The 27,637-nt window shown below is 47.8% G+C and overlaps 1 long non-coding RNA gene across 1 annotated transcript; it reads right to left on the bottom strand.

Annotated features, from left to right (window-relative positions):
* Positions 1–430: 430 nt before the first annotated feature.
* LOC113834834 lies at positions 431–5,489 on the bottom strand. The gene is made up of 4 exons (XR_003485852.2): positions 5,349–5,489; positions 4,606–4,674; positions 4,426–4,509; positions 431–520 (listed from the first exon to the last, which is right to left on the bottom strand). It is a non-coding gene; the product is annotated as an uncharacterized LOC113834834 (long non-coding RNA).
* Positions 5,490–27,637: the final 22,148 nt, after the last annotated feature.

The raw sequence follows: 27,637 nt of genomic DNA, 5'->3' as shown, positions 1-27,637 counted from the left end.
ACATATGTGAGCTGGATTTAATAGGCAGTTATCAGCTGCCCAATATGGGTACTGGGAATTGAATTTTGGTCCTTTGAAAGATCAGCAAGTGCTCTTAGTCACTGAGCCCCACTTTGTTTTTCAGACAGGATCTCTCATAGTTTGGAGCTCACCAAGTAGTCTAGGCTGGCTAGTCAGTGAGCCCCAGGGACCCTCCTGTCTCTGCCTCTCCATCACTGGGACTGTCAGGGAACACACCACAATGCCTGGCTTTTTAAATGAGTTCCAGGGATCAGGCTTAGGTCCTCTGCTTGCTCTGTGAGCATTATACTGAGCTATTGGACTACCTCCCCAGGCTGTTACTTGATATCTTTTTCTCTAGCATGCTCCTTGTTGGGTATTGGCCTTTTCAATAGTGTGCTCCCCCATGAGCCAAGCTGCATCTGGTTACCTGCTGTAGGTGAATGTTGGAATATATATATCCTAAGGTTCATGGGCTGAAATCTTTGCTCCAGGTGGTGCTTTGGAGATGCTTTGGAACCTTTAAGAAATGGGGATAAAGAAGAGATCATTACAACACTGGAGGCTTGTCCTTGAAGGGGGCCCAGCTCCATTCCCTCCCTCTCCTTTGCTTCCTGGTGAAGAGGTAAGTGGGTCTTGCTCTACCGTGCACTCCAGGCCGATTGTCTGCCTCACCACAGGCTCAAAGTCATGGGGCCAAGTGACCATAGCCTGAAATCATAAACTTCTATCTTCCTCTTCCCTTCCTTCCTCCCTTGCTCGTCTCCTCTCTTCTTTTCTGTCTATCTATCTATCTATCTATCATCTATCATCTATCTATGTATCTGTCTCTCCCTCTTTTCCTTTATTTCTCTTACTCCCACCTTCATCCTTACCCTCTTCCCCCCTTTCCTGGGAAAGGTCTCTTCAGGCTAGCCTGGAACTCTTATCCTCCTGCCTCAGGCTCCCCAGAACTGGGATTACAGACACATGCCATCACACTGGCTGAACTGTTTCTAAACTGATTTTCTCAGGCGTAACTGGTAAGGTTTACAGTCAACTGGATCTAGAATCATCTTGGAGAAAATCTCTAAACATGTCTGTGAGGGAGTTTCTGGACTGGGTTAACTGAGGTCGGGTGGGAGGGAATCTACCTTGAGCATGGGTGATATCATTCTATGGGGTGGGATCCAGGACCAAATAAAAAAGAGAGAGACGGAGCTGAGCCCCTGAAATTGTCTCTCTCTGTTTCTTAATTTCAGATGTGGTGTGACCAGCTGCCTCCCGCTCCTGTCACCAGGGTGGACTGAGACCTCAAACTGTAAGCCAAATAAACCCTTCCTTCCTTACTGAAGCTGATCTTGTCAGGTATTTTTGAAGGTACCAGCTCCCCATTTCAGCAGCCATAACAGCCGAACACATGCTTGTCTGACCTTCTCTTAGTCACTAAGGTCAGATGCCTGCCCCTTTTGGCAGCCATAACAGCCCATACCATCTTGTCTGACCTTGTCCTAGTCACTAGAAAGTCAGATGCCTGCCTCGTGGCAAGGAACCAATCAGAAGTTAGCTGGTGGCGCTATGCTTTACGGCTCTGGGTGTGCTTTATGGACAAGTGCACAGCAATGACGTGCAGAGCATAGCAACCTCCCTGGGAGGGCCTATGGGCCATAACAACCAGTTGGCCAATCAACACAGGGCAAACCCTCCAAGCCTGGAGGCACACCAATCCTGAGCCTGTGCATACCCCTAGACACTCCCCTTACACTGCCCTATAAGATCTCTATGCAGCCTGTTCGGGTTGTCTTTGCTAGCCATCCGCCATGGTGGGTGGATGAAAGACCTGAGCTAACATGGGGTTAGCTCGTTAAACAACAATAAAGCCTCATGCAGTTTGCATCAAGCTTTCAACTCCGAATGGTGATTGGGGTGGCCGTGGTACTGGGCTAAGATCCTGGAGGCTTAAGCTTTCAGGGGGGGGGTTGTCCTTACATTTTGTCACAGTAACAAGAAAGGACAGAAATTGAATAAACAAAATAAGCAGAAAACTGTAAGACAAACTGTTACCTCCCCCAGGAAGCCCTCCTGGACAAGATCCCTCCTTCTAGTGGATAGACAGACACCCTCCAACAGAAGGCCAAGGATGAGCTGAACTTCTGACCCTCCTGCCTCCACCTCTCAGGCCTTGTTCTCCCTCTCCAAGCTTCGGGTTGTGACCCTATCCCTTCTTCACCTCTTCTCCACTAGGGTTTCTCTTCTGTGCTTTCTCTACAGCCTCCGTCCAGCTGAGACAGGTACCTGTCATTCACTCCCGGAAGTCCCTGCCTCTCAAATGTTCCTCACACCTTCCTTCACATTCCAGAACTATCCACATTTACCATCTTCAGAGAAGCCTCGTGCCATTGTGCATACCGTTCCAAAACTTCCTTCTTTCTCAAATGCTCTTCTTGGTGGCTATTCCACCATAAGGCTATATATGCTGTGCTGCATTTGATAAATCCAGGGATGGATATTTAGGATGCTTCCACGTTTAACCAGGCAGGGACTTGCAAAGGACATTCTTTACTTTTGTAGTTCTTTGAAAATAGGGTCTCAGTCTATAACTCAGGCTGGACTGTGACTCACTATGTAGTTCAGGCCAGACTCTAACAACTTTCCTGCCTCAGCCTCCTGAGGGCTGGGATTTCATGAATACAGTGCTGTGGCTGCAACCAACATTCTTGTGTGCACTGATGTGGAAACTCGTTCAGGACAGAGCCTGGAGGTGGGTCAAATACCACAGGCATGGTTTGGATTTAGAAAAGCCACACTGAGGGTGTGGCTTTGCTAGTGATAGTCAACTAGCATGCAAAAGCCCTGGGGCTGACCCCCCCCCCCCAACAGCACTAACTGAGCATGGCGGTGCCCTTCTGCAATCCCAGTACTCAGGAGGCAGGTGGAAGCAGGGGAGAGGATCACAAGTTCAAGGTCAGACCCAGACAGAGTTGAAGCCACCCTTAGTTACCTGAACGAGAAGGAAAAGAAGGAAGGAGGAAGAAGCCTTGTGAGCTGATGTAAAGACTGGTTAGGGCTAAGAATGAGTTGGAGCATGGGGAAGGAAAGTCGCCCCTCTCCGATTCCCTACCCGCCCCCCCCCCCGCCTTTTTGGAGAGGTTGTCCCTGCCCCCTCCTTCCCTCTTCCCAGATCCAGAATGCCTTGTAGGGGGCGGGCCACACCCAAGGTGGGGATTTGAGGGAAAAAAAAGCACCATTTTCATTGAGCCATTAGTGCTCAATGAAAACCTTTTGTCTTGCTGACGGACCTGCTGGGGTTTCCTACAGGGTGAGCGAGCCTATGGTTTTGTTTTGCCCTTTGGAGTAATTTTGGATGAGGCAGGTGCCCAGAGAACCCTCCTGGGAATCTGCTGGTGGATTTCAAAGTAAGCCGGGGCGGGGGCGGGGGGGGGGCGGGGGGGTTGCGGCTAGAGTCTGACATTGGACATTCCCCAACTTCACTCATTCATTCCTCAGCCAGTCCTTTCATTCCTACAAGTATTTCTGAGCACCCTTCCTTGCCTGACCCTGACTGGGACAGCCCTGTCACCGCCTCACCATAGGAAGGGATGTGGTGTGGTGACCGAGGAGAGAATGGAGCCAAGTAGAACTCACCATACTTATTTGTGGTTTTTGTTTTGTTTTGTTTTGTTTCTTGTTTTTTGAGACCCAACTTTTTATAACATTTATTTGTTTGTTTGTTTGGTGTGTGGTTTGAAGCATGCCATGATGTATGTGTAGAGCTCAAATGACAACTTGGGGAGTTGGTTCTCTCCACACTGTTAGTTCCAGGAGTCACACTCGGGTTGCCAGCCTTGGCAGCAAGCTCCTTTCCCCACTGAGCCATCTTACCTACCATCTTCTTCATTTTTAAGACAGGATCACCTGTACTTCAGGCAGGCCTTGAACTTCTGATCCTCCTGAATTACAGACAAGGGTGTGCTGGGGATTGAACCCATGACTTCCTTTATGCATTGTACAACTGACTCATATCCTCAGTCCCTCAAGAATTCTTTTCATTAAATGAATAGCTGTAACTCCACCCATTGTCTTTGAAGGGTCACAGGCTGCAAACCAGTATCTCAAAGAGTCAAACAGCTCAGATTCAACTTCACACAAAGCCAGGATGCAAGCAGGCCTTCTCAGAGGAGGTGACTTGGGGAGCAAAGTTTGGAAGCATGAGTAGGAGTTTGCCAGAGAACCAAAGCAAAGAAGCCATTCTGATTGACTGGGATTATTTTCACCAACATACACACAAGCTGGGAAACCACACAGGTCAAGAGACATTCCCGTCCCAGATAAGGGGTTCTGCTGCCCTTTAAGAGGTACCCTGGGAAGGGACAGCATTCTGACTCCCAGGGGCTCCATAGCACTGAATCCCATGCGATCTGCGTTCTCATTCAGCAGAGTGCTTACCGATTGCCTTGTCTCAGGGTGCTGATTCTCTCGGGGTGGGAGATTTATTCAGTCCTAGTCTTCGAAGACTCTGCTCTTATTTGCCTGAGGAAATATATTTCTTAGGTTGCTCCCAGAGGAGCAATGCTAGGTCATTACATTGTGAATTGTTAGGCTATAAAGGAACCGTCCCTCACTCACCCTGACTCTGAGATTGGCTCGTTTGGAGTACCCGTTACCTCAATCCCTCGTGGTGTCAGGGTGATAGCTCTGCATGGGCAGAAAGTGAGAGCCAGTGGTTATTTGTGGGTGTGTGCTAAGAGAGGCTCCCCACGGGGCTTCTGTTTTCAGGAAGCTTGAGACAGGCGAAGAAACGGGCGAAGTAGAAAACTTATAGTGTCTTGTTTGGCAGCAGTTGAGAGTGAGATAAACCTCAGCTCATGCCTTGGTGTCAGTTCCAAGTACACACCAGACCCAATGGAAGGCTGAGGGTGTCACACAGTAGGCAGACATGCAGGAACCTGATTCTGTCCCCAGAACTGTATATACCAGGCATAGTACACATGCCTGTAAGCGCAGCACTTAGGAAAATTAGGGGGCTCAAGGTCATCTTTGGCTACATATTGAGTTTGAGGCTAGCCTGAGCTACATGAAACTGTCTCAAAAAGACCAAAAAGAAAAAGAAAGAAAAAGCTACCTGGTTCATTGGTGTAGTTTGCCTTGCCCCACTAGTACCAGAGCTTTAACAGGTCAAGGTTTGGGCCTGCTGTCTTCTTCTGTAGCCCAGCATTGGTAGCTGTTTGCCAAGTGGATGATGGTCACACAAAGGATGGGCCCCCATGGTCTTCTTTACATCAGGAGAAGCTGCCGTGGCAGCCTGCCTGGGATGCATCCTCTAGGGTACAGTATGCAATAGGGCATCGAGCTTAAGCCTTAGCACTCACCTCCACTGTGATCCCTTCCTCCTGCTGTCTTCGGGGACAGAGCACTGTGGCCCTGGAACTCTGTGGACCAGGACAGGCAGCAGAGGCATCCTTAAGTCCAGTTCCCTCCTTCTCTCAACAGAGAGCCAGGCAGTCCTGGCCCAGGAGGCCACACCTGCACCAGGCAAGCAGACAGAGCTGAAGTCAGTGCAAGGACTGGAATTTCAGACTCTGGCCATCTTCCTAAAAAAAGCCCAGCTTTACTGCTAACTACTAACTCAGACATTTCCAAAGCACAGAATGTTCTAGAATGCTCTGCTTCCTGTGTGTGTGTGCCTGTGTGTCTTGTGTGTCTCTCTCTGCATGTGTGCCTGTGTGTCTGTGTGCCTGTGTCTCTCTCTGTGTAGGTGTGTGTACATGCGAGTGGAGGTGCCTGTGAAGGCCAGGGCCTTCAGATCATCTGGAGTTAGAATAAAGACTGTTGTAAGTTGACCAGACTTGGGTTCTCTTTGAGAGCACCTCATTCTCTTCAGCTCTGATCCAGCTCTCCTACTTGTTTTCAGACAGACTCTGACTTTGATCTGAAACTCTCTGACTGGGCTAGGCTGACTGTTCTGGGAGCCCCTGGATCTGCCCATCTCTGCCTCCTCCGTGCTGGGATTACAAAACTTTTTACACATGAGTAACTCCTGGGGATCTGAATTCAGGTTTTCAAGCATCTCACCAGCTGAGCCCCCTCCCCGCCTGTCTTCTTCACTTGTCAGTGTGCAGATCTTCGGTGGCACACAGTCGTGTTGTTAAACAGCTGGAGTTTCTGTTCACCCATGAAAATCTTCATCTCATCCGAATGAACCTCCAGGGCTGGCAAGGGGGCTCAGCTGGGAAAGACACCCACTGCCAGGCCTGACAGCCCGAGTTCTATCCTTAGGACCCACATGATGTAAGAAAGGACTGGCTCTGTCTCTTGAAAGTTGTCCTCTAGCTTCCGTATGTCAACATGTGTGCACTCATGCACACACACATGCGTATACAAACACACACACATGCACACTAAGTAAATACACGTAAGAAAGTTTTAAGTGGCTGGAGAGATAGCTCAGTGGTTAGGAATGCTTGCTGATCTTGTTGAGGACACAAGTGAGTTCAGTAGTACCCATCACCCACTTCAGCCACACACCTGTGACACCATCTCCAGGAGATCTGGTGCCTTCTCCTGACTTCACACACATGCACGAACACACACACACACACACCACACACACACACACACACACACACACACACACACACACACTTTAAAAAACAAATTAAAAGAGATAGAAAATGTACTCCTTAAGAATAAGACTCTTGGAGCCGGACATTGGTGGCATACGCCTTTTAATCCCAGCACTCAGGAGGCAGAGGCAGGTAGATCTCTGTGAGTTCAAGGCCAGCCTGGTTTACAGAGCAAGTTCCAGGACAACCTCCAAAGCCACAGAGAAACCCTGTCTGGAAGAACAAAACAAAAAACAAAGAAACAAAAAGACTCTTGGGCTGGGCAGTGGTGGCAGGAGCCTTTCATCCCAGTACTAGGCAGGCAGAGGCAAGGGGATCTCTGTGAGTTTAAGGCCAACCTGGTCTACATGGTGAGTTCCAGAACATACAAGGTTACACAGAGAAATCTTGTCCTGAAAAAAACCTTAAGAGAGAGGGCGGGAACTCAGAGCTTAAAGTATGTAACACTCTTGCAGAAGACCCAAGTTTAGTTCCCAACACCCACATTGTAAAGTTCACAAATGCCTGTAACTACAGCTCCAGGGGATCTGACATCCTCTGTGGGTACCTGCACCTACAAGTACACACACACACACACACACACACACACACACACACACACACTAGACAAAGAAAGAGAGAAGCTGGAGACATGACTTAGCAAATGAAGGAACTTTCAGCCCAGGTTTTGTGACCTGAGTTCCATGTCCAGAACTATAGGTGGAAGAAAACCAACTCACACAAATTTGTCCTCTGACCTCCACAGGTGCACCATGGCACACTCTCTCACACACTCATTACACACACACACACACACACACACACACACACACACACACACACACACACAATTAATAGTAATAATAATAATAATAATAATAATAATAGGATCATGTTTTTAAGAGTAGATACTGTGCTGGGCCCAGACAAATTTGTCCCATTTGTAAGCATCCAGTATATCTATTTCCAATCCATTTGTTTACTTTGAGATATGGTCTCACTGTGTAGCCCAGGCTGAACTGGAACTCACTAAGTAGAGCAAACTAACCTTGAACCCATAGAGATCTGCCTGCTTCTGCCTCCAGAGTGCTGGGATTAAAGGTGTGCACCATCACAAAGGGCACAAAGCCTGTTCTGTGATTCTCAGGTTCCACAGAGGCTAAGTGGTGCCCCTCCACTAGATGACAGCACTGAGCATACCAGCCTTCCTGCTCTATCTTCCCAAGGCATGATGCATTCCTGACAGGTTTTGGGACTCCTCCTTCTTTGGTGATGTAATGGAGAGAGCAAGAGGCTGTTGGGTCTCAAACCTGGGGATAACGGCTGAGGTGTCTATCTAACATATCAAACTGGACCAGGCCACCAGGTTCTCCCAGCATCTCTCAGTCCCTACCTGTTCCAGGGTATGGCTGGCATACTCTGCCCTCTACCCCGACTCTCCAACCCAGGGGCTGGGCTGCCCTTCCCCTGGAAAATCTTCTCTTTATAATCCAGACATTTTGGTTACTCGCCTTTCTTATATCTTGCCCTCTTGGCTGCTGTGGTTCTCCCCTTCCTCCCCCTCCCCCTCTCCTCACGTGACTCAGGGTCATGGCCACTCTGGACTCCCCAGATATATCTGCTTCTGGCTATGATCTCCCTTTTATCTACAACTTTCCCTTCTGCCATACCTAGGAGTGGTCATGTCTTTCCTTTTATTTCTTTTTATTTATTTTTTTCCATTCAGGTCACAGGCAGCCAACAGCCAGGAGTGCAGAGGAACCCTCTGAAGACCAGCTGGAGGATATCACTAACACAGCACAGTGGGAGCATCAATACCAAGGCTTTCCTCCCATCTACCCAGACACTTCGTCTTCTCTTCCTGTGTTCTCCCCATCCCCTTGCAGCCTCCTGCTTCCTGCAAGAGCAACAGGGCCCCACAGTGCTTGCAGTTTCTTGTGCACACAGCTAATGTCTCAGCCTGAGGCCGCTGTGAGGAGTCCCAATCTCCACCAGCTGGCTGCTGTCAAAGACTGGTAATGGGTAGACCTAACCTTAAAACTTGGTTTCTTTGACCCCTTGTTCTTTTGTTTACAGCTGTGATTCGGGGTAATAATTGACAATGGGAATCTTTCAAATCGCCATTGAGATGATTACTTTTAAAATAAAAATAAAAAACAAGAAGGGCTGGACGGTCCTACATTGATAAAGTGCTCGACTTATGTGTAGAAGGCTCTGGGTTCTGTCCCCAGAATGGAGTAAACCTGACCTGTTGGCTTCTACCCAACCCCAGTGTCCAGAAGGTGGAGGCGGGAGAGGGAGCTCACAGTTGTCCCTGATTATAGGGTGAGTTCCAGGCCAGCCTGAGCTATTGAAACTCTGTCTAGGAAAGAAGTTTAGTGCCAGCCTGGGCTACATGAGACTAAAGCTGATGATGGAAACAGAGCCTAACCACCATAAAATTCCTAAAAGTCAATGTACTACTTACTTAAAGAAGAAACGACCCATAATATGGAGGCAGAGTCTCTCACTGAGCCTGGAGTTCAGTGTTTTAGCTAGTCTGACTAGCCAGCTTGCTCTGGGGATTCCCTGTCTCTGCCTCCCTAGCCCTGGGGTTACAGATGGCCATGCCCACCTGGGTTTTCAAATCCTGTCCTTCACACTTGAATGACAAGCCCATTATCTACCAAACTATCTCCCCAACTTCTTTCCCTTTTATGGGTAAGTAATAGTCCACCATGGTATCTGCCTGACATTCCGTGTGTTCCTTTATCCTACCAGGAACACTGGGATGCTCCAGACTGTGTGGATATTGCTGCTGGCACATGGTATGTAAATGTCTTTCCTTGGTTTCAGTTCTTTGGGGGTAAAGACCTAGAAGGGGCCTGCTGGCTCCTGTGGCAATCGTCCACCAGTTTCTGTCCCCAGGAGCCACATGCAGGCTCCCAGGTCCTCACCCTCAGCAGCACTTGTGACTTTTTGCCTTTTGCTTTTCCACACAAGGTCTTGCTTTGTTACTCAGACTGATTTTGAAGTCCCCTTTGCTTCCAGCTTCTGAATGACAGGAACTGAGTTCCACACTGCTGTGCCTGGCTTCTTTTCATTTTTCCTCCTTTTACTTTTAGTTTAAACATGTTTTTTTTTATGTGTATGAGTGTTTTAGCCTGTATGTCTGTGTGTCATGCACTTGCAGTGTACACAAAGTACAAAGGATGGATTTAGACCCCCTGGAACCAAAGTTAAAGACAGTTGTGAGCCACCACGTAGGTGCTGGGAACTGAACCCTGGTCCTCTGCAAGAGCAACAAGTGCTCTTGACTGCTGAGCCATTTCTCCAGCCCCTAAAATTTAAATTAAATTAATTACTGTGCAGAAGGGGAATTACAAGGCATGCCACTCATGTGGAGGTCAGAGGGCAACTTTGAGCAGGTGGTTCTCTCCTTCCACCTTTATGTGGGTTCCAGAAATCCCCCTCAGGGTTCCTGGTTTGCAGGGTAAACACCTTCACCCACTTTGGTTCTGCCCCTCCCCTCTCATCCCTTCTTCTCTCTCTCTTCCCCTTTGTCTTCGTTTTCCCCCTCAGGGATGGGGACATAGAATAGCTCCTATTACCTGCTGGATCTAGAAATATTGTCTCCACCCTTACTGGACCACCCACTCTAGAAGGTTTCTATCACAGTTTCATGTAGTCCAGGCTGGCCTAGAAAGTCACTGTGTAGCTGAGGATAAGCTTGAACTGTCCATCCTCCTGCCTCTACCTCCCCAGTGCTAGTATAAAAGGTGTTCGCCACCACAGATGATTTGTGTGGGATGGAATCCAGGGCTTCCTGCACACCAGGCAAATAGTCTACCAGCTGAATTAGCTGAACTATACACCTGAACCTCTAATGCACCACCTGGAATACTGTGGAGAACTCATAGGTGCTTCTACAGAGAGGACTGCAGTTCAGTCCAAAATGCTTCATGGAACTTGCAGCTGCATTTGCTTTCTTCATTCTGTGTTTAGGGTCCAGACCCACGTCTATGGTAGATCACCGCGGAGAACTCCATTCTCGGTTCTATTCTGCCCCCTGGTGGTATGATTTGGAAAGGCACCCATGGAGGCCGGCTGCGATGTGTGTCCTGGTAGGGGCTGGGACAGGATTCCCAGGTCCAGCAGGCAATGGAAGCCACTTTGTTCTCATCCTTCACCGCTTAGCTATTTCTGTAGCTCTCATCAGGGCCTTTTCTCTTTCTCAGGTCTCCTAGAATGCTCCCAGGGGAATAGACCAAGCCAGGGGGCTGTGAGCACAGGAAGCTTTGGGCTTGCTCTTTCTCAGGGACCCTTGTGTGCCCAGAGCCCAGGAGGACTATAGAAGGGGAGAGAACAGATGGGCAAGGAAGCAATGAGAAGATCCCCTTGGGGAAGTCTTCTTCTTGTATACTTTGGTGTGTGTGTGTGTGTGTGTGTGTGTGTGTGTGTGTGTGTGTGTGTGTATGTATGTGTGAATGCATGAGTGTGTGTATGAGTGTATGTGTGTGAGGGAGTGATTCTTAGTGTATTGCCACATTGTTTTCTATTCTCTTTAATGGATATAACACTACATATGAAATCCATGCACACATGTATTTAGTGTGGAACAGCTGGCAAGGTGTAGAAAGGGCAACATTGCTATCTATAAGTATCAGTGGTGTTCATTCTGCTAAGAACAACAACTCTGCAGTCACAATGCTATAACCAGAACTACGGAAGCTAGCAAATTTCAATAGTGTATGAGATGCACCATGCTCAATAACATCCAATATTCCATCTGAACGAGTCTCAGAAATATTTACTAAGTATCCCCCACCCTCAATTTTTGAGACAGGGCAACTTGGCCTTGAATCTTCCCGGTAGCCATGGGTGATCTTTAAACTTCTCATCTTCTTGCTTCTGCACCCTGAATGTTGGGATTTATGAGAACAAGTTAAAGAAACCTGAGTTACAAAATGGAGGCAGCATCTCCATCTGAGATGCTGGAGGAAGGAATATGGTGAGAGCTCACTCGGGACTGAGTTGCTTGTGTAGGAAGCAGGCAAAGAGATTGATGTCCTTATTAAATCCCCCAACAAGGTGATGGTGAGCTAAGCAGCAAGGGGATGGATGGTCCTACATAGAAGTCTGACTAAGGGGTTAGTCTGCAGCTCAGAAGAAGGAGGATAGCCTGGGTTGAGTGCACCACGCCCCTAAGAGCTAAGAGGAACCCGACTGCTGGCCAGCAAGGAAATAGGACTCCAATCCTGTCGTCTGAAGGAATGGAAGTCTGTCCCCATCCTGAGTGAGGCTGGAGGGACACTGGGGTTTAAATGACATGTTTCAGGCACTTAGTTCCCAGTTGGTGGCACCATTTGGGGAAGTTTGGGAGGTGTGGCCTTGCTGGAGGAAGTTTGACACCAGGGATGGGCTTTGAGAGTTTAAAGGCTCTTGCCATGTCCAGGTCACTCCTGCTTTATGCTTGCAGTTCCAAATGTGAACACTAGGCTGCTGCCCCCTTCTGCCATGCTGGCCCCTCGTTGCCATGCCTCCAGGCTGCCATGTTGAATTCTTCCCTCTGAAACTCTGGGCCAAAATAAACCCTCTCTTCCTTAAATTGCCTTTGGTCATGGTGTTTATCCCAGCAGCAGAAACGTAGATAATGCAGATACCCCATCTCTAGATGAGAGTGTGGCCGCCTGGTCTGTGGGTTTCAGTCCTCAAGACCCTGAGTGGAGGACCCATGTGTGGTCTTTGCACTCCTGACTTAAAGAAATGTACAAGCATGACTTTAAATTTCTCTTCTGATGCCAGGGAAGAAATCCAGAATCTCATACACGCTTGGTAAGTGCTCTACCACCGAGTCCTGAACCGTACCACCAAGCCGTTTTATGAGACAAGGTCCCATGTAGCCCAAACTGACCTAGGAATCACTGTGTACCCAGGATAACCTTGACTCGTCCTTCCTCCTGCCTCCATTCCAGAACGCTGGAATAACAGGTATGAACTGTCACACGTGCTTATATAGTTCTGAAGATTGAAGCTAGGGTTTCACACATGCTAGGCAAGCACTTTGCCAACTGTGTCACAGCCCCTGCCATGAATGGAGCCTCTGCCTCCTCTTCCCAGGTCTGGGATTATAGATGTGCACAGCCATGGCTGATCCTCTTTCATAATCTTTTAAAAAGAATTTGTTTATATTTAAAAACTTCATTTTTTTGTATGCGTGTGTAAGAGTATCCGTGTGTATAATGAGTGTGTCTGGTGCCCTTGGAGGCTGAAAGGGTGTTAGATCCCCTGGAACTGGAATTAAAGATGCTTGTGAATCACCATGTGGGTGCTGGGAACAGAACCAAGGTCCTCTAAAGGAGCAGCAAGTGCCCTTAACCATGAGCTGATGGGGAGTGTACTGTGTATGTTTATCTTATTGATTATTGAATAAAGTACTTGTTTGGCCAATGAGACAGCAAGTTAGACGGGACTAGGAGTCAAAGAGGATTCTGGGAAATGTAGTAGAAAAGTGGTGTTCCAGGCAGGAAGTGACATAGCAAGGAGACTCATATTTAAGAAAGGAGAAACAGGAAAGGCCCCCTTTTCCCCTTCCTCCTCCAGCGGTGCCATGTTAGCCACTGGCAAGAGAGTGTGCCAGCGAAAGGCAACCTCTATAAGATAAGTCTTATAAAATATATAGATTTATGATAATTAAGACTGAGCTAGCAGATGAGAAATCCTAGTCATTGGCCAAGCAGCATTTGAACCTAATACAAGTTTCTGTGTATTAATTTGGGCCCTAACTAGGGCGGGCGGCTGGTATAAAGCGCACACGTGGCAGTGGGGCTCGGGCGGCTTTTGGCAGAAAGATTTATCATAACAATGAGCCATCTTTCCAGCCCTTCATTTCTTCTTTAAGTAAGTAGTACATTGACTTTTAGGAATTTTATGGTGGTTAGGCTCTGTTTCCATCATCAGCTTTAGTCTCATGTAGCCCAGGCTGGCACTAAACTTCTGTTCCTCTTGCTTCTACCTCCTGAGTGTTGGGATCATAGGCATTTACTACTATGCCCAGCATTGTCATAATATTTCTTTACATTTTCTATTTATTTAGTGCTGGGGGAGGGACATGTGCACATGCTGGGCTTGCCTGTGGATGGGGGAGGGGCATGCATGCATGCTGGGCTTGCCCTTGGAGGTCAGAGAACAGCTTTCTGGAGGCAGTTCTCTTTATGGTGGTATCTTGGCATTGAACTCAGGTCATCAAGCTTGTGGGACAAACTTTTATTTGTTTGTTTGTTTATTTTGGTTTTTGGATACAGGGCTTCTCTGTATTGCTTGGGAGGCTGTCCTGGAACTCACTCTGTAGACCAGGCTAGATTGGAATTTACAGAGATCCACCTGCTTTTGCCTCTCCAGTGCTGGGATTAAAGGTGTGCACCACCAATGTCGGTTGTGGGACAAACTTTAAAATATTTATTTATTTATTTATTTATTTATTTATTTATTTTTAGAGAAGGATTCTCTGTGTAGCCCTGGCTGTTTTGGAACTCACTTTGTAGACCAGGCTGGCCACTCTGCCTCGAGTGCTGGGATTACAGGTGCACATTCATCGCCCAGCTTAAAAGAACTTTCAATTTCATGTTTAAGTGTTTTGCCTGGCATATTCATGTGTACCATGTGTGTGCAATGCCTGTGGAGGCCAGAACAGTCTTGGTATCCTACAAAGGAACACAAGAACAAAGCCAGTGTGGCTCAGCAAGGCAATTTTTTACAGAAAGAGGCACACTAAGACCCAATCCAATCTAGCAAACGGGGTGCTGGGATGGTCCATTATAATGATGGGTGCTTGACTTCAGTCTGATGAGAGTGACTAATCGCTGCCTTGGGGAAGGTTAATTGAGTCTTTCTGGGACTACCTCTGACAAAAACACAAGCAGTTCTTTCTTGTCCCCCTGTGACATCTCTGCCCCCTACCTCTTGTTCCTCTGTGACACCTCTACTCTGCCGTCTTCTGCGGTGGACCCCCATTCCATCCCCAGCCAGCCAGTTAGTCTTCACCAGCAGAATCTTCTGGCTGCAGGGGATGTAAATAGCTGGTGTGTGGGGCTAGCCTGCACCTAGAGGGAGGAGGCTCTCCTGGGGTGTGCCAGCCTCAGGCCAGGGATTAGATAGACGCAATCCACTGACTTGTAGGAACTAAGGGAGGGTTGAGTGGCATAGCAGCTATTGCTATATGCTGTGTGGCCACACCACCAGGACCCAGCTTCTTGCTTTGCCAAGTATTAAAATTTGGATCTAGAATGTTTTCCAAAGCCTTGCTCACCTGAGTGGTGCTATTAGGAGGTGAAGTTCACTGAGGACCTTTGAAGGCTTTGTGGGGTTTCAGCCCCTTTCTCTTTTACTGTTTGCTTCCTGCCTGTGAGGGAAGAGCTCTGGTCTGCCACACTCTACCACAATGAGACAGACCCAGAGCAGAGGAGTCAAATGACCAAGATGGGACCACCAAAGCTCTGAAGCAACGCCACCTTTTTCTCTTTATAATTTGATTGTGTCAGGGGTCTTGTTATAGTCACAAAATGCTGTTGCCAACAATTTCCTCTGAACTGGAACGTTCCATCCATCCTTGAAGGAGACTCATAAGACTCAGCAATAAATAAAGGCTAAGGAGGTGAACAATTCACAAATCTCAGGAAGCTCAGGAAACTTACAACATTTACCAAGTTCTGTTGGCAGGAAGGACTGCTGGAGAGAGAAGACTGATATTTTGAGTGTCCTGCCAGTCATGCAGAGCTTGGGGATGCAACACTCTACATTTGGCACCCATGCTAGTGTGGGCTTTTCTGTGACACAGCTGTCTTTGAGTCATTCATGCTCTCGTAACCTCTCACCCATGCTCTGTGTTTATTGTAACCCCAATAGACTCATTAGTTCACTAAGCTAGACTTGAGGGAATCGTTTCTTTGGTATATCATTGGTGCTCTGTCCAGGTTAGCAGACATTGTTCACACCCCTCTAGGAAAGGTCAGACACTAAAGTGGACACAGTGGAGAGATCGTCTCCAGACTCCCCCAATAATCGGCCAATACTCATTTTCAGTGAGCATGACTGTGGGTACGGAAAGAGTGCCCCACGGACCGTAGATGGTTCAGTATGTTGGGGAGCTTGCTGTTAAGCATGGCCTGAGTTTTATTCCCAGGACCCACATGACAGAGGGAAGAAACTGACTCCTGCAGCTGTGCTCTGGCTTCCATACCCTCATCATAGATGCATGTATGCAAGCATGAGGACCTGAGTCCAGATTCCCAGCACCCATGTAAAAGCCTGACAAAGAGGTGCATGTTGATAACCCCAGTGCTGTGGGGCTGGGGCCAGACCAGGAGGATCTCAGGCTTCACTGGCCAGCCAGCAGAGCTGAAATAAGGAACTTCAAGTTCATAGAAAGACCCTGTCCCAAAGAGTAGGTGATGAGTGATAGAGGACATCAGAAGCCCACCTCAGACCTCCACAGATACATACACAAGGAAGTCACCTGAGTACATTATAATGATGGGTACTTGACTTCAGTCTGATGAGAGTGACTAATCGCTGCCTTGGGGAAGGTTAATTGAGTCCTTTCTGGGACTACCTCTGACAAAAACACAAGCAGTTCTTTCTTGTCCCCCTGTGACATCTCTGCCCCCTACCTCTTGTTCCTCTGTGACACCTCTACTCTGCCGTCTTCTGCGGTGGACCCCCATTCCATCCCCATATCACACACACACACACACACAGACACACACACACACACACACACACACACACACACACACACACACACACACATTCCACAGCAGAGATGCCCGGGGAAACTGTACTGTGCATGTTGGCCACCAGGTGGCACTCTGATGCCACAGTAAGGCTATCTGGGTTCACAGGGGCTCCTGAGAGAAAGGTGCCCTGGCTGCAGCATTTGCTCACTTCACTGGTGCTTTAACTAAGAGCCCAGCTGGTGCCTGGTCAGGACAAGCCCTGTTTCTCACTCCTCCATCTTCCCCCTTTTCCTTCTTTCTTGGAATAGGTATTGGTATGTGGAGCCTACCACTTAAGAGCATCTGCCACTAAGTACTTTCTCAGCCCATTTATGTAAGAGTTTTTAAAGTTAAGACTAGTTCTACCATTTAATACTTTTAAAAAATTATGGAGTTTCACCACCAGGTTATCCCTGAATTCAAGTTCCTCCTGTCTCAACCTCCCAAGTCCTGTAGTGTGTCAGCACGCCTGGTTTAATGCTTTTTTTTTCCCCCCAAGGCAGGGTTTCTTTGTGTAGCCCTGACTGTCCTGGAACAAGCTGTGTAGACCAGGTTGGCCTTGAACTCACAGAGATCTGACTGACTCTGCCTCCTGAATTCTGGGATTAAAGGTGTGTGCTGCCACCAGCACCACCTGGGCTGCCAACACCTCTGGCTGCTTAAAAAAAATTATGTATTTTATTATTTTATGTGTATGAGTGTTTTGCTTGTTTTGTCTGTGCACCATGTCTGTACTCCAGGATATCAGAAAAGGGCATTGGGCCTGTGGGGCTGGAGTTACTAACAATTGTGAGCTGTGGTGTGGGTGTTGGGGACTGAACCCCAGGCGACTGGAAGAGCAGCCTGTGTTCTGAACCATTGAACTGTCTCTCCAGGTCTGGTTTAATACTAAAAAACAAAACACAAACAAACAAACAAAACAACAATAAAACCACTTATTGCACAGTAACTGAGAGGTGCAAGATACATGAGGAAAATGCCAAAAACAAGCAAACTCAATCAAATAGCAATACAAAATTTAATAATGCACTTTTCTTTTTTTTCAAGGTGGGGGGATCTCATGTAGCCCAGTCTGATCTCACTATGTAGCTCAGAATTTCCTGATCTTCATGTCTCCACCTCCTGAGTGTTGAAATAACAGGCATGAACCGCCATGCTCGGTTTACATGTTGCTAGGGATGTGATCCAGGGTTTTCTGCATGCTAGGCAAGCACTCCACCTGCTGAACCGCATCCTCAGCCCTTGTTTATTTACTTACTTTTTCACTTTTCTGTCAGGGTCTGCTGCACACACTCTGAATCTCACTGGTTACTGGGGTCAGCCTTCATTCAGGTATTCCTGGGCTAGCACAGTGACACAAGAAAGTCAGAACTTGTGTGTGTGGTGAGACAGTCGGTCCTGTGTGGGCATACACGGACTGAGGTTGTAGTTCTCCGATCCTCAAAGACCCTGCGAAACCCCATGCCCTCCCTGTGGCCGTTGTGACATTGCCTGTAATACCTGGGCTATCACTGTAGTGAGAGCTCTCCCTGGAGACAGGCTAAGTCTTGGTGGAGGGCAGAACCACAGCTCCCACCTCCTTTCCCTCCTGTATTCAAGCAGGAGTGTGTGTGTGTGTGCGCGCGCGCGCGCGCGTGCGTGCGCGTGCACTCGCGTGCACTCGCGTGCAAGTTCTCTCAACAGCAAGCTCCTAGAATACAAAGGCCAGGAGAGACTAGAGCGATGGCTCCCCACAAGGTGGTGGGAATTTATGATGAGTTAGTTTTCGCCCTAGAGAGAAGGTTCAGTAAGTACTGCAAAGCGGTGGCGGTGACTTTCTGTGCAGAGCCGCCAACTGGAGACCACAGGGACAGCAGGACTCTTGCTTCACCCTGGAGCACTCAACCAGGCTTGAGGGATGAGGGTGGGGTGGGGGCGGGGGTGGGGATCTGGAGGACCATTCAGGATAAGGGGTCCCAGGTCTGAGGCTCTCTGTCCTGCAGGGACAGAGAGGACAGGGAGAGTGAGGACTTAGTTGAGTATTCATTTGGGAGGTTCTGGGGCCAGTTGGGAGAAGAGTCAAGGCAAGGCCTGGGATAGCCCAGAAATGGTCTGGGGACAGCAAATGGGCAAAAGGGCAGCGAATGGGGTGGAAGGGGCTTGGCAGGGAGCGGTACCAGCTGTCTCCATGTGTTTCTCTCTTCCTATGAAGGCTGAGACTGGCCCCAGGAATTGTATGTCTGTGAGTGTGTGTGTGTGTGTGTGTGTGTGTGTGTGTGTGTGTGTGTGTATGGAGACAGTATATGAATGTGATTGTGTGTATGTGACAGAGAGCATGTGTGTATGAATGTGTGTATGTGTGTGTCTGTGAATGTGTGAGTGTGAGTGTGTGTATGTGAGTGTGTGTGAATGTGTGTGTATGTGACTGTATGTGAGTGTATGTGAATGTGTATGTGAGTGTGTGTGAGTGTGAGTGTGTGTATGTGAGTGTGTGTGAATGTATGTGTGTGTATGTGAATATGTGTATGTATGTGTATGTGTGTGTGAGTGTGTATGTATGTGATTGTGTGTGCATGTGTGTGTGTGTGTGTGTGTGTGTGTGTATGTAGTCCTCAACCTAAGTGTCTTCCTCAATCCTTTCTACCTTATGTTTTTGTAACACACTTAACTCCTGAGGCATCTCTCTCGCCCCATCTCCACCCTATTTTTGAGACAGGGTCTCACTTCTATCTGGCTTCCCAGTTCAGCAAGATGGCTGGCCAGTAAGCCAGCCTATTTCCACCACCCCAGCACTGTGATAGTAAGCAAGAGCCACCAAGCCTGGTTTTTGATTGGGGGTGGGGGTGGAACTCAAGTCCTTGGGTTTGCAGAATTAAGCCCTTTACCAACTTGGCTATCTCTCCGGCTTCCTGGGCATTGTTTTATAAAGTGCTCTACTTTTGAGAGTTTTGAACATACACCAAATAGGACCAAAAGTGCCATAGGCCCCTTGTCTGCCCCTCAGTGGCATCTGCCAGGGACCTGGCCAGTTTCTCCACCTGCACCCCAGGCCCCCTCACATTGAAGGGACCCCAGCCCTTCAGCACACTTTCGAATACATCAATCAGAAAAAGCATGACTTCACAGCAGGCCCCTAGCTCTTAGGTTTTTTGACCATGAGAAGGGAAATTTCTTGTCCAGTTTGAGCTGGATCCAAACGAACTTTCCTCTGAGTGGCTGAGTGAGGCATCTCCGAAGTCTCCAAATTTCTTTTTTTTCCCCCTCCACTGTTCATTTTGAAATCACTTCAGACCTACAGGAAAGTTACAAAAATAGTACAAAGAATTCCCATTCTGCTCTTTGCCCAGATTCTTTGCATGTTAACATCTTACATAACCACAGTGCAACCATCAGAACCAGGAAATGAACACTGATGCCTTGCTTCTGATCCTCAGATCGCATCTCAGTCCAGTCTGCCAGAAGAGCACCGTGGTCTTGCTTTGCATTTAAAATCAACATTGTTGTTATTATCATCATTTTCAATTTTAATCATGTTTGAAACAAGAGCTCATGCGATGCTGGCTGGTCTCACTACGCAGCTCTGCAGTCCAGGGTAGCCTTGAACTTCTGATCCTCCTGTCTCTACCTCTGCAGGCTGGGATTGCCGGTGTGCTCCACCATGCCCAGTTTATACTGTGCTGGGAGTGGAACCCAGAGTTTCCCGAATGCTAGGTTGTCACCACCACCACCACCACCACCACCACCACCACCATCATTATCATTTTTTGAGACAGAGTCTTATTATGTAGCCCTAACTGGCCTGGAACTTGTTGTGTAGACCAGGCTGGCTTTGAATACACAGAAATCTGATGCCTCCACCATCAGAGTTCTGGGATTAAAGGCTGAGCATTGTTGGGATTTTGGGAGTGTGCTAGCCAGTTATTTCACAAAATGTACCTCTATTGAGTTTTGTATGATGTTTCCTCTGGATTAAATTTGGTTTGTGCATGGCTGGAGAGCACATGTTCTCAAAAAGGACCCAGGTTCAGTCCCCAGCACCCACATGGTAACTGAGTGCTGTAACTGTAACTTCAGTTCTAGGGGATTCGAGGCCCCTTCTGACCTCTTCAGGTACCAGGCATATATGTAGAAAATACACATACCTGCGGCAGGCAAAACATTACACATAAAATGGAAATAAGTAAATCTTTGAAAAATTCAAATTTAGCTCAAGAACTCTGGGCAGAAAGCCCACGAAAGGGGTTTTTGTGTCACTTGGGGGGCACAGGGTGTTTGAGTTCTCCATTATAAAGTTAGTTTCCCCCCTTTGTAGTTAGTGTCTGTGGTGAGAATTTCTTTTCATACTTTTGCTTGTCATTTTTCATGCCCACTGATGATTCCATTTTGACATTTTGGCTGTGAGCATAGCCTTGAATGGCTGAGCCATCTGTCCAGTCCTATGGTTCTTTTAAAAAATTATTTATTTATTTATTTATTTATTTATTTATTTATGCCGAAGCATGTGTGTGAAGGTCAGAGGACAGCTTGTAGGAGTTGGTCCTCTGCTTTTTTGTGTGTGTATGGTAGCAAAGCTTTTCTTTCTCTCTGTCTCTCTCTGTCTCTCTCTGTCTCTGTCTCTGTCTCTCTCTCTCTCTCCCTTTCTTTTTACATACTAATTCCAGTTTCCCTTCTCTCCCCTCCTCCTGTTCCCTCCACCTTTCCCCTCACCTTCCTTTTGTTCCTCAGAGAGGGTAAGTCAATGAAGTCTGTCAAATCACCACATTAAGACAGAACCAAGGACCTTCCCCCATGTCTAAGCTGGGCAAGGAAATGGGTTCCTAAAAGCCAGTCTCTTGGGGGCTTGAATGCAGGTCATTAGCCTTGGCAGCAAGCTCCTTTGCTCCGTGAGCCATCTTGCCAGACCTGTTGATGATTCTTGATTTTAACAATTATTCCCAAGGTGTTTGGTGAGTGTCATAAACTTCGCCTTCCTTCACGTTTGTTGTGTAAACTTGTTTGCCTTCTTCCCCACATATCCACTCATTCCTCAACACGCATACCACACACATTCACAATTTGAATTGAGGGGGCTCAATTAAAAATTTGCAGGGGTCCCTGGGAAGCAAAGCTGACCTGTGTGTGACAGGCATGTAGCAATCCACAGTTGATATCTGGTGCAAAGTCATGGGTATTCTTATTTTATTTTCATATTTTATTTTAAATTGTGTTATTACAAAAGTTGCAAATAAAGCATGACACACAGAAATTAACCTATACAACTCAATGAACTGTGTAGTCAGAATAGCTGTTCCGAACAGGAGCTGTGGACCCTCACATTGGATTTTGTACTTTCACTGTCTGATATATTTTTATGCACTTATCCACCACCCAAAAAATGAAAATTCATATTTTTGCCAGTTATTTTTATCACGTACGTGGAAGTGTTTGCCCTCATATATGTATGTGCACCACATTTGTAGGTAACCTCAGAGGCTAGAGGAGGACATAGGCTCTCCTGGAACTGGAGCCAAGTAGGTACTGCAAATTGAAGCCAGCTGCCCTGCAAGAACAGCCAGTGCTCATATCCACAGATCTACTTCTCCAGCTCCGGCAGATAGTTAAAGCTTTTGCTATGCTTGTTTAATGAGTGAAGGGACACACGGATGCTGTGGCACACATGTGGCTGTCAAGGGACAGCTTGCCATATGTGGTTCTTTCCTTCCACCATGTGGGTTTGGTGTCAAGTGCTTTAACCACTTGGCAATCCTACCAGCTCCTACAGATTCTCATTTCATTCTATGGCTCCTTAGCCATTGCATTCCCTACTGATTTCTTGTGGAAGTTGTTCCTGATAAGGCTGTTGGAGTATCTGTGGCAACATCCTTCCTGTCAGTTACCATCTTCCTGCCAAGTTACCCTTGCCATTTCTGGAACACTACCCCTCCTGGCTTAGAGAGCTCAGGTTCATTTTGGGTTTTCTTTGACCAGAGCCTGGTCAAAGTGAGCTATTTCTCTAAAGAACTTGGTTCCTTTTGTTTGAAAACAGCTATTTAGAAACTGAGATCTGAGCTCTGAGAGCTGGGAAGACGACTCATTGGGTAGAGTGCCTGTTACACAAGCATGAGGACCTGAGTCCAGATCCCCAGCACCCATGTAAAAGCCTGACAAAGAGGCTCATGTTGGTAACCCCAGTGCTATGGGGCTGGGGCCAGACCAGGAGGATCTCAGGCCTCACTGGCCAGCCGGCAGAGCTGAAATAAGGAACTCCAAGTTCATAGAAAGACCCTGTCCCAAAGAGTAGGAGATGAGTGATAGAGGACATCAGAAGTCCACCTCAGACCTCCACAGATGCATACACAAGGAAGTCACCTGAGCACAACGCATATCACACACACACACACACACACACACACACACACACACACACCCTAAATTGCACACCTGATCATACATGCAAACCATACACACTCACAATTTGAATTGAGGAGACTCACTTAAAAGTTTGTGTGTGTGGGGGGTCTCTGGGAAGCAGAGCTGGCCTGTGTGTGACAGGTGTGCCCAGCAGGGGCCTGTTTTGTGTGCTGGCTTCCAGTGCTGTCCAAGCGCTAAGGGGGTTCCCTACGCCCAAGTTCTTGTCTCTTCCTAAAATGCATGCTTCTTCTTCTCCTTCTCCTTCTCAAGATTTGTTTATTTATTATATATACAGTATTCTGCTTGCATGTATCTCTGCAGGCCAGAAGAGGGCACCAGATCTCATTCTAGATGGTTGTGAGCCACCATGTGGTTGCTGGGAATTGAACTCAGGTCCTCTGGAAGAGCAGTCAATGCTCTTAACCTCTGAATCATCTCTCCAGCTCCATGCATGCTTCTTTCCACAGGGGAAACCCTGTAGTGTTTGAGATGCTCATGGGAATTTGCACAGTTTATTATTTAAAAATTTCAGTGTGTGGGTGGTGATGGTATGTGTAGTGTACGTGCAAGTGTGCTTGTGCGTGTGGAGGTCAGAGGTCAGCATTGGTTATTTTCCTCTGTTGCTCTTCCCCTTATTTGTTGAGATTGGGTCTTTTTTTGTGTGTGTGTGTTTTGATACAGGGTTTCTCTGTGTAGCTTTGGAGCCTATCCTGGCACTCGCTCTGGAGAACCAGGCTGGCCTCGAACTCACAGAGATCCTCCTGCCTCTGCCTCCCGAGTGCTGGGATTAAAGGCGTGAGCCACCAACGTCCGGCTGAGATCGGGTCTTTTACAGAACCTGGAACTCACCAGTTGATTAGCCTGTCTGGCCAGTGAGTTCTGGGGTCCCTCTAGTCTCCATCTCCTGCTTCCCGGCACTGAGGTTACAGATTCACGATGCCCTTTGCCTGGGTGCTGGGGAGTTGAACTCAGGTCCTCATGTTTGCCCAGTAAGTACCCATGAATACTCCCCGCCCCACCCCGCCCCAGTGTGGGTCAGACAGTCCCCATTTTTCCCACCGGTTCAACCTTTCAGCTTTTGCTTAGCTGCAATATCTGATATGGCCACTAGAGGGAGGTGTTATCCCCACAGTGGAGTCCCGGTGCTTTCTCTGTGAGTCTGTTTTATCAGGGACCTGCTTTGCCCACCTCACTGGGCTGCCTCTGGCCCTTCCCTGTCTCAGTGAGCGACATCCATGGGAACTAGTTAGGTGCTGTTAAGGCGATAATGAAAGACGTCAAACAGAACATTCCAAGTCGACTTGGGGAGCATCCCAGGATGGCAAAAAGAGACAACGAAGTCCTGATTCTTCCCGGTTCTTCCCCTCTCTCCCCGCTTTCTCCCAGGTCTACCCTGATGCACGTTGAGGTCATGAGAATGTGATTTGTAAACAGAAACTTCTCGCTTTTAACGGCAATGGATGGGTCACCTTACAGTTCAAAAACCACAAATAGAATTGATTTTTACTTTGCAGATGCCTCTGTGGGCTGCTGGCTTATTTTCCTTTCCACACCTGGGGATTGAAGTTCATGTTAAGCAGGTCTTCTCCCCCTGAGCTATGGCTCCAGAGCCCCCCTCCCTACCACTTTTGCTTGGTGTTTTTGAGACAAATAGCCCAGCCTGGCCTAGCGCTTGCTATGTAGCTGAGGATGGCATCGAGCTCCTTGTTCTCCTCCACCTCCGAGCGCAGGGATTTCAGGCGTGGACCACCACTCTCGGTTCACGGGCTACTGAGAATGGAACCCATAGCTTTACATGGACCTGAACGCTGTCAGCTGAACGCCATCCCTGCTCCTTCTTTTTTATGAGACAAAGCCTCCCTAAATTGCACAGACTGGCTTTAACTCAGTATGCATCCCAGGCAAGCCTTGGACTTTGTGATGCTACTACCTCAGCCTCCTGAGTCACTGGGACCACAGGTCAGAGCCTCTGGGACCGGCTGGGTGAGGAGTGGTTTCCTATAGAAAAGATCAAAGAAGTTCTTCTTTGTCCCAGGGTCCCATACCTTATAAAACGAATGCTGCAAAGACGACTCGCACTTACAAATGCACATTGCTCTTCTAAAAGACCAGCAGGCAGCTCACAACTGCTTGTAACTCTGGTACCAGAGCATCCAACTCCCTCTTCTGACCACCATAGGCTCCATACACACTTGGTACACATAAACTCACATAGGAACACAGATGTGCACATAAGCAATAAATAAATAAATAAATCTTTTAAAAATTAGAAAAAAAGCTTTTGTGTATATGTGTATGCCTGCATGAATGTACATGTACTTGTGTGTGCACACATGGGTGCATGTGGGAGCTAGAGGTTGACGTTGAGTGTTTTCCTGGGTGATACTCACTTTGTTTATGAGATAGGGTGTCTTGCCGGACCCAGAGCTTGTGGATTTCAGGTGGTCCAGCTAGCTTGCTTGACCCTTGGATCTCTGCCTCTCAAAACCTAGGATTTCAAGTGCACCACTATACCCACCTGGCTTTAGTTATTTCTATGTGCATGCATGTGTATATATGTGTCTGCTTTGTATATATATATATATATATATATATATATATATATATATATATATATGTGTGTGTGTGTGTGTGTGTGTGTGTGTGTGTGTGTGTGTGTGTGAAGTGTGTGTTTGAATGTGTGAGGGTATGTGGTTTCTGTGGCATAGGCGTGGTGGTCAGAGGGCAGCTTGCAGAATTGGTTCTCCTTCCATGTGGGTCTGAGACTCAAACGCAGGTTGTCAGGCCTGGAAGCCAAGTGTCTTTCCCTCCAACCTATCGATTTTTTTTATAAGAAGGGGCCACCATGTGTGTGCCCCTCACTCTTTTTTAAAATTTTTTATTATGTATGCAACATTCTGCTTCTACGTATATCTGCACACCAGAAGAAGGCACCAGATCTCATAACAGATGGTTGTGAGCCACCATGTGGTTGCTGGGAATTGAACTCAGGACCTCTAGAAGAGCAGCCAGTGCTCTTAACCTCTGAGCCATCTCTCCAGCCCCCCAACCCATCAATTTTTACACAGATGTTGTGACTCAAACTCCAGTCCTCAGACTTGTATGACACCCACTTTGTCAACTGGGCCATCTTCCCTAAGCGCTGGTGGTTTTGTTATTGTTGCTCTCATGCTATGTTGAACATGCCATCCTCTGACTCCTTTTTTTTTTCATCCTCTGACTCCTAATCTCAGTTCCCACTTTGTTATTCTCCACAGCCCACCATCTTCAACCTGGGACAGTCCTTACCAAACAAGCGTTGGTAGGATTGGTCACCTCTGTGAAGGTAGTGTTGGCTTGTGCTGCTCAGAATAGGAGGCAGAGTTAGCTGCTGGCTCAGCCTCTCCCTGTGTGGAAACCTGTGTAAGGAGTCCATGATTGCTCAGCTAGGCCTGCTGTTTTCACCTGCCCTCTGTTGGGTGCAGGGCCTGGGCTGGCCTTGGTCAGCCAGAGTTGGTGGTCTTCATGATGCCCTCCTCTTGCTATCCCAGGAGTCAGTTTCAGTAACAACTACCTATGACAGGTCCCAAACCCGGACTCCTTCAAAGAACTCGAAGTCTGATGGTCCCCAGAGTCTATGCTTCTCATCTGGGTGATGGGGACTTCAGAGCTGCATATGACCATACTTGGTATCTGCCAGGAAGTCTCCACTGTGGCATCTGAGAGATAGGCACAAAGTGTGGTCTTGACACATTTCCCCTGCATGCAGTAACATCTGGCAGCTGGAAGTAGACACATGCTGCAACCCAGAGCTGGTTATTGGGTCTTCCCCTATGTGCCATGGGGAGAGGGTATGGTCACCCTAGACTCTTCACAGTTAGCAGGAGAGCCTGGATCCTGTGGCCAGATGATGGCAAGATCCCTGGTGCATGCATCCCTCCAGGTTGACACTTTGTGGCTGTGGAGCCATTTGGTAAATGTCTGTCCTTCCTTCCTTCCTTCCTTCCTTCCTTCCTTCCTTCCTTCCTTCCTTAGACACAGTTTCTCTACATGGCCTTGGCTGTCCTGGAACTCACTATGTAGACCAGGCTGGCCTTGAACTTACAGAGATCCACCTACCTCTGTCTACTGAGTGCAGCCTATATTTGGTAAGGTTTTTGCTGCATAAGCTTATAGGCCTGAGTTCAGATTCCAAACACCCACATAAGTGTGGCTGCACACTTACCTGTAAATGTAATGCTATGAGAAACAGAGGCAGGAGGATTTCTGGGGCTTCCTTTCAGTCTAGCTGACAAAAAAATAGTTCAGTTCAGTGAGTGACCCTTTAAAGTGTGTGCAGAGGGTTGAAACAAGCAGGCCAGGTTCTGGTGCGTCCGACCCTTCTGGCTGCCTATGGAGTCAAAGAGCAGTGTAGGAATGTGCAACCCCTCCAAGGAGGAGCTGTGGATTCCTGAACAGGTGACTGGACCAGAGTCCGGGCTGTAATCATGTCAGTGTGTTTCCAGTTGGGATTTGAGATGAGAACAGCCCCCAGTGCCCCATGACCCTGTTATGCCATCATATGGATGGGAAGTAGGCAGAGTGACACGCTCAGCTGAAAAACCCAGCTGGACTGATTTCAGGCTGGCTAGACTTTAGAACCCAGTTCGGAACCATGGCAGTCAGGGACCAGGTTGGGGAAGGTAGATGGCAGCCTTGTGTCCTCATCCTGGTGTCCAAGCTCAGAACAGAGACTGCGTGGCATCTGGGCTCTTTCCTCCTCTGTTAAATGGGATATTTAAGGTATAGGCAGCCAGTTTTGCAGACTCATGGTGGGCCTAGGGTTCCTGGGATGTTACCTACAAGGAGTTGGTCACCTTCACTCTCCATGACTTCTCCTACCCGTCTTCTCACCCTCTTCTTTCTTCCTTTCCCCTCCCTCCTTCCCTTTCTCCCTCCCTCCCTCCTTTTCCCAAA

The sequence above is a fragment of the Cricetulus griseus genome, chromosome 5 (genome assembly GCF_003668045.3).
Source record: "Cricetulus griseus strain 17A/GY chromosome 5, alternate assembly CriGri-PICRH-1.0, whole genome shotgun sequence".
NCBI classification, from domain to species: domain Eukaryota; kingdom Metazoa; phylum Chordata; class Mammalia; order Rodentia; family Cricetidae; genus Cricetulus; species Cricetulus griseus.
Note: the sequence above shows the minus strand (reverse complement) of the source record. Positions and strands in the feature narration are given on the sequence as shown.